Source organism: Schistocerca serialis, chromosome 3 (assembly GCF_023864345.2).
Source record: "Schistocerca serialis cubense isolate TAMUIC-IGC-003099 chromosome 3, iqSchSeri2.2, whole genome shotgun sequence".
In the NCBI taxonomy this organism is placed as follows: Eukaryota; Metazoa; Arthropoda; class Insecta; order Orthoptera; family Acrididae; genus Schistocerca; species Schistocerca serialis.
The window spans coordinates 272535027-272547332 of record NC_064640.1 but is presented as its reverse complement, the minus strand read 5'-3'; the positions used below and the strand labels follow the sequence as shown (position 1 = coordinate 272547332).

General features: G+C 46.1%; 2 pseudogenes; one reads left to right on the top strand and one right to left on the bottom strand.

Annotated features, from left to right (window-relative positions):
* Positions 1–865: 865 nt before the first annotated feature.
* On the top strand, positions 866–983 carry LOC126472093 (5S ribosomal RNA; annotated as a pseudogene).
* Positions 984–6430: 5447 nt separating this feature from the next.
* On the bottom strand, positions 6431–6548 carry LOC126471805 (5S ribosomal RNA; annotated as a pseudogene).
* Between the last annotated feature and the right edge of the window lie 5758 nt (positions 6549–12306).

The following is a 12306-nucleotide window of genomic DNA, read 5'->3' as shown; positions in this document are numbered from 1 at the left end:
TTCACCAACGAATGCCTCATAAAAGTATACGACGGGTGCCTCTCCGCATTGCCGGTGTTAGCTTATCGCATGTTGTTAATAGACTATCTGATTAAAAGTATACGGACATTAAGATGGGGTGTGTCCACGCTTTGTCTTTATGACTGCTTGAACTCTGCTGGGGACACTTTCAATAATGTGTCTGCATGTCTGTGGAAGAGCCCGTTCTTCTATGAGAGCCGAAACCAGAGAGGGAAATGAGCTTGGGCGCTGAGATACAAAGCGAAATCTTTCTAACTCATCCCAAAGATGTTCTACTGGGTTCATGTCGGGACTCTGGACAGGCTAGTCTACTTCAGGAATGTTATTGTCCACAAATCATTGCTTCACAGATCCTACTTTCTGAAAGATGCATTGTCATTCCGACACTAAGTAACCGTCTTCGAACTATTCCTCTACTATCAGCGGTACACAGTGCTGTAAAATTTGTCCATGACGGTACCACACCCCAGCCACGGAAAACAATCCCATTCCGTAATCCCACCTCCTTCGTACTCCACTGTTGGAGTTACACATGATGGCAGGTAACGTTCTCCAGGCGTTACCCAAAACTAAAGCCTTCCATAGGATTTCCACAGGGTATCGTGTGATTCTCACTCCAAATCACTTGTTTCCAGGTCACTCACTGCCCAGTGGCGTCTCTCTGCCCACTGCGTGAAGCGTCGCTTAGCATTGACTACAGGAATATGTGACTGATGAGGGGCTGCTCTACCATAGTACCCCATTTTTTTTAACTCCCTATGTACAGTCATTGTTCTAGCTGGACTGACATTCGTAACTCACAAGTGTTCCCTCCGTTAATTTCATACGATCTTTTACAACCACTGCCAACGGTCTTGCCGCAGTGGTAACACCGGTTCCCGTCAGATCACCGAAATTAAGGACTGTCGGGCTGGGCTAGCACTTGGATGGGTGACCATCCGGTCTGCCGAGCGCTGTTGGCAAGCGGGGTGCACTCAGTCCTTGTGAGGCAAACTGAGGAGCTACTTGATTGAGAAGTAGCGGCTCCGGTCTCGTAAACTGACATACGGCCGGGAGTGCGGTGTGCTGATCACATGCCCCTCCACATCCGCATCCAGTGACGCCTGTGGGCTGCGGATGACACGGCGGCTAGTCGGTACCTTTGGGCCTTCATGGCCTGTGCTGGAGGAGTTTTTACAACCACTCTCCGCAATGCTCGACGTTCCCTGTCCACCACTACAGGAGATCTACCCAGTCTTGATTTAGCTTTGATTGATCCTCAGCGTTTCCACTGCACAATAACATCGTTAACAGTCGATTTGGCTAGCTTTAGAACAATTGAAATGTGCCTGATGAATTTGTTAATCAGGTGACATCCTGATATACACTGAAAAGTCCATGCTCGAAGTCACCGAGCTCTCCTGATCTACCCATTCTGCTGTTACCGTTCCTCTGCTGACAACAAACCACTTGACTTTTGGAGATCGCTTGACCTCGTTTGTTTGTGGTATTGACACTCGCAGTGCCTTGCTTACTTAATTCCTGCTTGTTCATTTGTTTTTCTCCTCGTTTTAGTACGTCAGTTCTTGTTGTCATCCATGTTTCTGTTAACTGCGGTTACTAGGTACTTCTACTCACGTAGTAGGCCTGGCCACCGTGTGATCGGACGCCAATGTAGTTGGACACCCAGACTGCCGATGAGCAGATTCTCCGACCGCTTCGCCAATTCATAGATTTGGCGAGCGGTCTGTCTGTTGATGCATTTTCTCAGCAGGGTGACGCTTGCCTGCTATTGAAGCTCGTTTGTGGGGTAGCACTTGGGCAAGTGCACAGCAAGACGCATTTCTCTGTTCTGCGCTTTCTGCAGTCGTTCCATATAGACATGGGCAGCCTTGCACCAGAGAACTGGCCCATACTCTATCATTGGCCGAATGAGCGCCAGGTATAATGTGACTCCACAGTGTCCGGGAGCGTTGAAACTGGATTTAGAAGTGGGTGAAGCGTTTGTGGACGACCCAATGCTTTACCTCTCACCTCGCGGACGTGAGGTCCCCAGGTCATATGTCTGTCTAGGGTGACGCTGAGGTAGTTCCCGGTTCGTGACGATGGGACGTGGCCTCCCACGATACGAGGCAGGACTAAATCTTCTGGAAGACTTCTTCTAGTAATAACCAGAGCTTGACTCTTGGCCGCATTCGTATTGAGCCTCCACTTGGTAGCCCAAGATACTAAGTTGTCACATGGTTCTTGCATACGACTTCTCATAATTTGCGCGCTTAAGCTACGTGGCCAATTACGTAAGGCTGGCGTGGACACCGGTACTCCCAATGCGAAAAGTTTGAATAGGAGGCCGTCATGTCACACGCCGTCAAATGCCTTGGACACGTCTAGGATTACCGCACCAAGGTGCTCTCGATGGTCCAGCACTCCCATTGCCTGCTCAGCTAACCTAAGGAGTTACTGCTGACATCCTCCGAAATCGGAACGCTCCTCTCATCTGGTAAGAGGCGCTCCTCCCTGACATGCCTGTGCGGTCGTTAGGCTGTAACCTTTCAAATATTTTTGAGTGTGCTATTTAAGACTTTCCCAACGTAGTAACTGCATCATTGGTTCGCGGGCGTCGGATAATATCGTACAGATTCCACAACATTATCCGACGCGATGCCCGTGAACCAACGAAAAATGTTTGAAAGTGTCAGCAGAACGCTTATAGGCCGACAGTGATGTGCAAGTCTCAGATCCTTGGAAATTGCAACTACCTCCACGAGTTTCCACACGGAGAGGAATCTGCCGGTCCGTAGAATGCTGTTACATATCGCAGTCAGAATCCGGACTGCTCCTGGCGGCATTTGTTTATGATAATCTTTTCTAGTTGGTCAACACCGCCTTCCTTACGTTGATTAAGGTGGGAGAGCTGGTTTTGTACTTCCTCCTCTACGATTTCATCAATGAAGTCATCCTCATCCCGATTGCCCATAAACACAGGTAATCTCTCCTCCACTAGTGTAACGTGCTTGTCAACTACGGCGTCCATAGGCGTGAAATTCTTCGCGAACGCATCCACCAAGGAATTTGCCTTGGTATCCGGCTCGCAGACAATTTCACGCCCGACTTGCAGCGGTGGAATGCCGTGTTTCGTCAGTAGAAACTGTTCTCTCACGAACCACGCACTGTTTTCGTCCAGTCTGAGGCTGGCAATTTTTTCCCCCGAGTCCCGATTTCTGTGTTGATCGACAACGACTTTTATTTCGCGCGAAGGCGATTTAGACGTCGTTTCGTCGCAGGTTTTCGTGTCAGCTGCCATTCTCTAAATAATCGGTTTTTTTTCGTAATGATTTTGAGGATGTTTGGTGGAAATTCTCTGGAGAAATCTCTCGGTTTATGCGGATGCCCCGGAATGGCTGCGTCAACAGCTTGCAATGTGAGGTGTGTGAACACTGTCAGCTTGTCATCCACTCCGGCTTCATCGGGATTTGGGATAACAGCAAGGGTGTCTGCTACACGCCCTTGAAAGTGATCCCAGTCCACATTCCATAGTTGTTGGCGGTCGTTCGCTTTGGTATGTCGGTCCAGGTCTAGATCAAAAATTACTGGAACGTGATCAGACGAGAGTGCACATCTGGTCGATGCATGCGTCTGATGTCCCGCCCCCTTTAAGATGGCTGTGTCTAAGACATCGGGGCGACCACGGGGAGGGTAGATAGTCGGGTCGTAGGGCCCAACTGCTACCTCGTCGTGCGCTTCCGTTGCTCACATTTGGTGACGACCACTAAAGTCGAATTCCACTCAGAGGGCTTTGTGTTAAAGTCATCACCAGTAAAGATTCGACTGCGTGTAGAGAGAAGCTTGTTGATTTCTCTTGGTATTAAGTTCCCTCTTACTGGGAATAATCCCAGTCTTTTTACAGTGATGGGTCCGCATCTCGTGCCATGTAGTGGTCAATTCCGATACTTCTGACCAGAGCGTGTTTATGAGGACGAAGACAAAAAATGAAAGCGAAAAAATTAAAATTGCAAGTAAACAAATCTTTCATTAGATTCAAACTATATTGTATGTTGTTGATCGTCCTTCTACTTATCTCGTTTCCCATGAGAAGGCACACTTCTCCTATACTGCCACTCAAATGAAAGATACGTTAAGGTTTACGAGATATTAAATACGGAGCACAAAGGACCCATCCCGGCATTCGCATTAAGCAATTTAGGAAAACCGCGGAAAACCTTAAGTTATATGAATGGAGACGAATTTGAGTACCTGTCCTTCCTAAAGTGAGTCCGGTATTTACTTACTACAGCGTAACATCTTTCGGTTTCTGACACTCGGCATTCATACTCATCACAGTTTCCGGTTTCTCATGCCTTGCCTCTGTGATACTCATTTTTAGTGTTTTACTTTATGCGCACGTATACCCTACAAGATACGTTTTTTTCCAGAGCGTAGGTCCATCTCAATGTAACTCAAATTACTTTCTACATACACACCCTTTTGTTTTCGTTAATTTCAATACAACTGCAATTTTTAACATCATCCTACATAATTTTACAAGTTAAACAGAACTGTTTGCTTTGTTAATAAACATGTGATTTATTTATATCTCAAGCTGAAAAGTAGCAGTAAATAAATTCTAATGTGGATATGACACACTTGGCCCTAAACGCACCTTCATTATCCCGCGTAAAGTAGATTCCTTAGCGAATAAATTCTTTCGTTTGTAGTATATCATTGTTTTGTTATGTTGGTTCACGTGCATGAAAGCTGTGTGTTGACGTGCTAATTTACATTACATGTGTTGACAGAAAAATAATACATTTTGTTTTTCTTTTAGGACCGTTTCGGACAACAAGCACCTGCTTAGAGAGCAGAAAGCTAACATTCCGTTTGATGGAAACAGGCCTCTACGCCCAACGCAGGCGTGGCCACAGTGCTCAGGTTGGTGGACTCAATATCTCAATTATTGTTGTAGCGGATTTTTATGTCCGTGTACTTGTGTGTGTGTGTGTGTGTGTGTGTGTGTGTGTGTGTGTGTGTGTGTTTCTAAAACTCGTTACTGTCTTTAAAGGTGAGACCGTGAGACAAGGAGAGGTAGCTAGTTTCTCAGCTCTAAGTGATGGCAAAGGCCTCCAACAGGTCTGCCTTCAGCAAGCGCCTAGCGTCCTCGCGCCGGGCGTCCGGTATCCTTAGACACCGACCACGTTTGCATCTGTGCAGATCCCTCACACGCTCCGATAGAGTCGTCATATATTGTGAACTTAGCTGTGACCTATAAGTGACAGCCAGATGAAAACGAGACAAACGGAAAAAGTAAATAAATTGTTTATTATTTCAAAAGTAATCACCATAACTGTTGATATACTTATCCCACTGTGAGACAAAACGGTTAATCCCTTCATGCAAAAATGTTTGCCGTTGCCTTCCGAACCTTGATTGTACCCTGCAACACTTCGTCCGATGCAAATCGGCGGCCACGAATATCTCTATTGAGGGCTCCAAAAATATGGAAATCACAAGGGGAGACATTGAGACTATGTGGAGGATGTGTAAGGGCTTCCCACTGAAACTTCTGCAGCGTAGAGGAAACAACATTGGCGACATGTGGACAGGCATCATCCTACAACAGACTAATGCCGCAGTCAACATTTCTGGGCGTTTGGACCCCATGACGCGCTTCATATTTGCTAAGTATCACTCACTCATCGTCCACACAATCCTGATCTCTCCTCATGAAATTTTCATATCTTTGGAGCCCTGAAGAAAGACATTCGTGACCGTCGATTTGCTTCGGTTACCCTTGGATACAATCGTGGTTCCGCAGACAGTCGCAAAAATTTTTCCATCAAGGCACTGATCGTCTTCTCCCACATTGGTATAAATGTATTAACAGTTATGACAATTAATTTTGAAACAATTAACAGTTTGTATAACTGCTTATGCTTCCGCGGCCAGTCAGGTGAGATAAAAGTTTTCTAACAAGGGAAACGCCCAATCGCAACCCCTCAGATTTAAGGATAAGTTGGTCCATTGGATAGCCCGTCAAAAACTGAACACAGATATAGCACGAAAACAGGGAGAAGGTGTAGTAAACTGTGGAAAAAAGAAGAAAAATGGAAACAGTGAACGGCACAAAATTTAATATGTGCAATATCGAGCACCGTGAATGACCATCGTGTCGTGGTTGTGTGGTCATGGTGCTGGACAACGACAGAGGAAGAAACTAAACTAAACTCCTCCCGAACAGGCCATGAAGACCCAACGGTACTGACCGGCCCCCGTGTCATCCTCAGCTCATAGGCGTCACTGGATGCGGATATGGAGAGGCATGTGGTCAGCACCCCGCTCTCCCGGCTCATGTCAGTTTACGAGACCGGAGCCGCTCTACTTCTCAGTCAAGTAGCTCCTCAGTTTGCCTCAGAAGGGCTGAGTGCACCCCACTTGCCAACAGCGCTCGGCAGACCGGATGGTCACCCATCCAAGTGCTAGCCCAGCCCAACAGCGCTTAACTTCGGTGATCTGACGGGAACCGGTGTTACCACTGCGGCAAGGCCGTTGGCAACGACTCAGTTCCAATTTTCTACTGTATTTTTTTTTTAGAAAAATCACAAACTTGCCGTTCGGTCATCGACGTTTCCGCTCGCTGTCTTCAAATTTGTGTATGTGTCATGGTGTAATGTCAGTTTGCAACGTGTAGCGAAGGGACCTCCAGGCGTACGTACTTCCTATTTGTTCTACACATATACCGCATGTTATTCCTCTTGCGTTCCGTTTTGGAAGTTTTGACTCTTGAATTCCGTCGCTGTAACATAAATGACACTGGTTTATTTGTTATGTTCATTTCTGACCCAAGGTGTATGTGGCATCTCGCCTGTTCTCACTGTTCATCACAGAATATCAGTTGCAAGTAAATGTGATGAATAGTGATAGCAGTCGAGATGCCGTATAGACCCCTCACAGAAATGGACATAACAAATAAACGGGCGTGAACTGTGTTACAAGGAAGGAATTCAAGAGTCAAAACTTCCAAAACGGAAAGCAAGAGGCATAGCACGTGGTATATGTGCGTATGTGCGCACACACACACACACACACACACACACACACACACACACACACACACACACACACACACACACACACACACAAATTTGAATACAGCCAACAGGCACGTCGATGACCGAACGGAAAATTCGTAATTTTGTGAAAAAAATGGGACTGAGTGAGATTTGAACGCAGATCTCCCTTCTCACAGTCCTTCACCATGACCACACAACCACGACACGACGGTCATTCGCGTTCCTGGACATTGCATATATTAAATGTGGACCGTCCATTGTTCCTATTTTTCTTCTTTCTCCCACAATTCATTACACCTCCTTCCTGTTTTCGTGCTTAATCTGTGTGTAAGTTTTGATGGACTATCCAGTGGGCCAGCTTACAACTAAATCTGAGGGGTAGTGCGATGGCGTGTTTCCCCTGTAAATATGGTACTGTAAAAAACTATACTGGACAAACCGAAGTTTCTCACACTGTTACAGTGGCCATCTTCTGGGACTACTGCTGTGTTTTAGTTGTGAAGGGTCACTTATACATGTATTATTACTGCTCACTGAGCATGACATAACGCCACAGTTTAAAAAAAAAGCCTTGTTACGATTGGTTCTTGAGGGGGAAGGAGAGGGAATTTTATGGTAATACTACGGTGGACGGAGTGGGGATCTGCTGTTGTCCTGCTTCTTGCATTGTGTGGCATGATTGGTGGTTATCAGCAAATGAGACATGGGGTCATGTGTTGCTTCGGCAGTAACTTACCGGTAGCGCTCGCTTCTCGTGTTATTGGACCCTCTAGGATGGGGCCAGTCTGAGTCCATTCTCTCTGTTCATGTTGTTAGGGTGTTTTAGTATTTCAGTGGCTTCTCTGATCTTGCGTTTTATCACACTCGTCTGCTTTCCAAGTATCCAGGTATCGTTATACTTTATTTTCTTGCCGTTGTCTTGTTAGTATTCCACAACTGCATATTTGCTGTGTTCCCGTTTGCACTTTGCAATTACCCTCCCGGCCTCACCGATGTACACTTCTCCACACTGAGATTCCACCTGGTACACACCTGCAGTGTGTAAAGCATCTACCTTTTCCTTGGAGTAGCCTAGCGCATCATGGATCTTCAGGCTACTGAGGAAGACAGGCTGGACACCAATCCTACGAAAATGTTTACGAGTCCAGTCTGTGACATTTTTCATTTATGGTAAGCACTCTTCTGGGTGCAGTTTGTCAATTTGTTGCCTCTCTCGCTTTCTGTTGCTCTTTGCAATGGCTGTTTGGGTCGACTTATGGTTGTCACCATTAGTCATCAATGTGGCTCGCAGCCTTTTGAGCTGGCGTGTTATATTTTGAGCATCGCTAGGCGCTGCGCACGGATAGCCAAAGAACGGCTAACTGAGTTCTTATGTGCTGGGTTGTGGTTGGATTGGCCGCGCAAAGAAATGGCTTTCAGCACTATGGGACTTAACTTCTGAGGTCATCAGTCCCCTAGAACTTCGAACTACTTAAACCTAACTAACCTAAGGACATCACACACATCCGTGCCCGAGGCAGGATTCGAACCTGCGACCGTAGAGGTCGCGTGGTTCCATACTGTAGCGCCTAGAACCGCTCGGCCACCCCGGCCGGCTTAGCGGTGCAAAACCTGTCCATATGTGTAGGTTTCCACCCAGTGTCCTAGTGTGCCCTCCGTTGTCCTATATACTTGCACGTCTAGGAATGGAATTGCGCCATTCTTCTCTTCCTCGAGTGCGAACTGCACCTTCCCGTGCATTTCATTCAAATATTGGTGAAACCTGTGTAGCTCCGTTTCACCATGAGGCCGTAAAGCGAACGTATCGTCCACATACACTGAGTAGGCCGCTGTGGCGAGCAGTTCTAGGCGCTTCAGTCCGGAACCGCGCTGCTGCTACGGTCGCAGGTTCGAATCCTGCCTCGGGCATGGATGTGTGTGATGTTCTTAGGTTAGTTAGGTTTAAGGAGTTCTAAGTCTAGGGGACTGATGACTTCTGATGTTAAGTACCACAGTGCTTAGAGCCATTTGAACCATTTTGAACTGATGAGCCAAAACACTATGACCATAATATATTGTTTGTCCATCTTTCGAATGAAATACGTGACTGATTCTGCTGTGCGGCCATTAACATTGAGTGTAGCTATCATCAGTAGTGGGTGGCTGTACATCCTCGTTCTATAGCCCAGTTACTCAACACAATAATGTTCATGTCAGAAACTTATACTAGCAGTCTGACACATAAACGAATAATTTAATAAGAAATGAACGAGGCTGAACCTGTTGGTTGAAACCCCGAATAATAATAATATTACTCAAGACAGATTGATTTTAACTTTATTTTTCAGAAATTCGCAATGTAACTCATTGAATAACTTCATGATCTATCGGCAGAGCACAATTGTAGAATTACTTTGTGCAGACATAGCACTTATACCCAGCAGCGTGCGCTAAATTATAAAGTACGACAGTGCAGTAAACTGTCGAAAGCGTGATCTATCTCTCAACGAGCTAAAGTCGCTCACGCGAGATCTTGTCACAAGCGAATCTGCCTCGAAAGACTGAAATCGGATTCGTGAGCTCTGCAAATTATCACACATGAAAGTAACATTCGTGGAATACAAACCGCCCATAGCTTTACTGACTCCAGATGAAACCAGGGTGAAATTCCTCACAAAAAAAAAAATCTCCAGTCGCAAGACGACAGACCAAAAAAGGCCTCAACCTGTACGCTCATTTAAAGATTCTGTCACTTAACCAATCTTCGATTTAGTGCAGGTACTTTCATCCTGACCACCATTTATAATTTTTACAAAAAATTCATATAAATACTTGTGATAAGACATGTAGAAAATCACTGCGGTCAGTTTGCGACCTTATTATAAACAATAATGCTAATAATGTCAATTATTTAACTATTAAAGCTTCAGGCATGGATTTATGTTCAATGAGCTCACGCTATTGCCGCCGCCCAAAGCTGTCGTTGGTTTCTTTCTAGCATGCTTGTAAGGAATTTTACGTATTTTCTTTGAAATAATATTAGTGACGATATTCCAAGTCACAGGTCCCTCCATCTTAGCTCATCCTGCGACCATGCTGTCGGAACACTCCTGTTTCCGCACGTGCAAACCACGACGGGCGCTGCGCCTCGCAGCTTGCTAGCCCGCTTTTCCTGCTCTCAGCTCGCTGTCCGTCTGACAGCTGGCCGCCCCAAAAAATATTCACGCCGGCCCACAGCCGACCTGTCAGATTCAGAACTCCCCGCAGCAATCGAACCAGCTGCTTGCAACGTTGAAGGCTGATCCTGAGTTACGAAACGTAAATAAATGACGTGCAGTCTAGAGGTAAATGTGAGCAAATATACTCGGAGGAAATGACGGTTATATAACTGCAAATGATAACAAACTGTCTACCAAAACAGATTCATATTTCACTTTAATTTGGAGAAAGGTCGCTTCAGTAAGTACTATTACGGTGCAGTGGAACGAAAATAGGAAAAAGGCAATGGCTGCTGACTGGTTAGCGAAAAGAGCTACGCTATATATAAACATAATCGGAAACGCATAAAAACGGTTCGTATGCCTCATATGTTGCGGGAATCTTGGCAGCCACGCTGTTGCCAGCGTACTCAACGCAAACTGTCCACCCCTGAAGCGTGAACAATATTGCAAAAATGTGTCTTCTTCTAGGGAGAAACGAATAACAAGGAAATTAAGATCGTTATCTCCATTATTATCGCCGGCCGAAGTGGCCGTGCGGTTCTAGGCGCTACAGTCTGGAACCGCGAGACCGCTACGGTCGCAGGTTCGAATCCTGCCTCGGGCATGGATTTGTGTAATGTCCTTAGGTTAGTTAGGTTTAACTAGTTCTAAGTTCTAGGGGACTAATGACCTCAGAAGTTGAGTCCCATAGTGCTCAGAGCCATTTGAACCATTTTTTCCATTATAATCATATTACAAAACAGTCATCGATGTCAACGACATAGACGAAAGTGTAGTAGTTCTGGGAATAAGTTGAAGGCGTGCCTGATGGGCAGCACACAGCTTACGATAACTGACAGTAACTGCGTTAAATTTCTACGTACCTTGGTTTTCGCTAACAAATGCTATGTCTAACTCCCGGAAGCCGACTTCGCAACGTGCACTTACTACCAAATAAATATACTGTGCAATACAACACTGGATTATTAATAACATAGGTAAGAATAATCCTAGATAATTCGATTTGTTCGTTTTCTTCTCTAGTGAATTCCAATAAGGAACGCCTGCTAACCAATAGACATCGAGAAACACTATATAGGGCTGTGTGTAGAGGGTTATACGCTGTCCAGTCACATTAATGTGACCACTGCTTATGTTCGACGTCAACGTACAAAAACAACTCACAGGTGGCAGCACTGGCAGTTGAGGGTACAATAAAGCGTATCGGGGGACCTGGAAAACAACGCAGTCTTTGTCGTAATGCGGCAACGGAGTGATTTATTTGACGACCAAAAGGGCATGATCATTGGCTTTCGGGCCAAGAGTGGAAGCATTTCCGAAACAGCTAAGTTTGTAAACTGCGTACGTGCTGCTGTACACGGTAAAATGGCGCTATCCAAAACCGAGGCTGAGGCAACTATGGCGCACCACGGGCCATGTATGACAGGGGTGAACGACGGCTGCGGAGATGTGTACGGACGAATAGACGTGCAGCTGTTGAACAACTGACCGCCCAGATGAACCAAGGGTCTACCAACAGTGCCTCCTCAACGTTCAGCAAATGTTGCTGCGTACGGGCCTTCGCAGCAGTCGCCTGGTTCATACACATATGCTGGATGCTGTTCGTTGGCGACGAAGGCTGAATTTCACTGCAGTATGGCTAGAGGTGTCATTTTCAGACGAATAACGTTTTATACTCCATTGTACAGATGCAACTGTTGTCGGAATGGTCCAGATCCGAGAGCATTCCCTGAGTGATCTCGCCGTTCTTGAAGGCAGATTGGATCAAAACAACTATGCATCTATCCTCTGGTGCCATGTCCACCGCTACATGCAGTTTGTTTTCCCTCATCGTGATGGCACCTACCACGAGAACAATACGACGTGTCACACATCTCACAGCGTACGTCCATGGTTCGAAGAGCATCAGGATGAGTTTACCGTACTCACCTGGCCACCAAACTCTCCAAATTTAAACCTAATCGAGACTCTGTCTGTTAGCGACAGCCGGCGCGGTGGTCGAGCGGTTCTAGGCCCTTCAGTCCGGAACCGCGTGACTG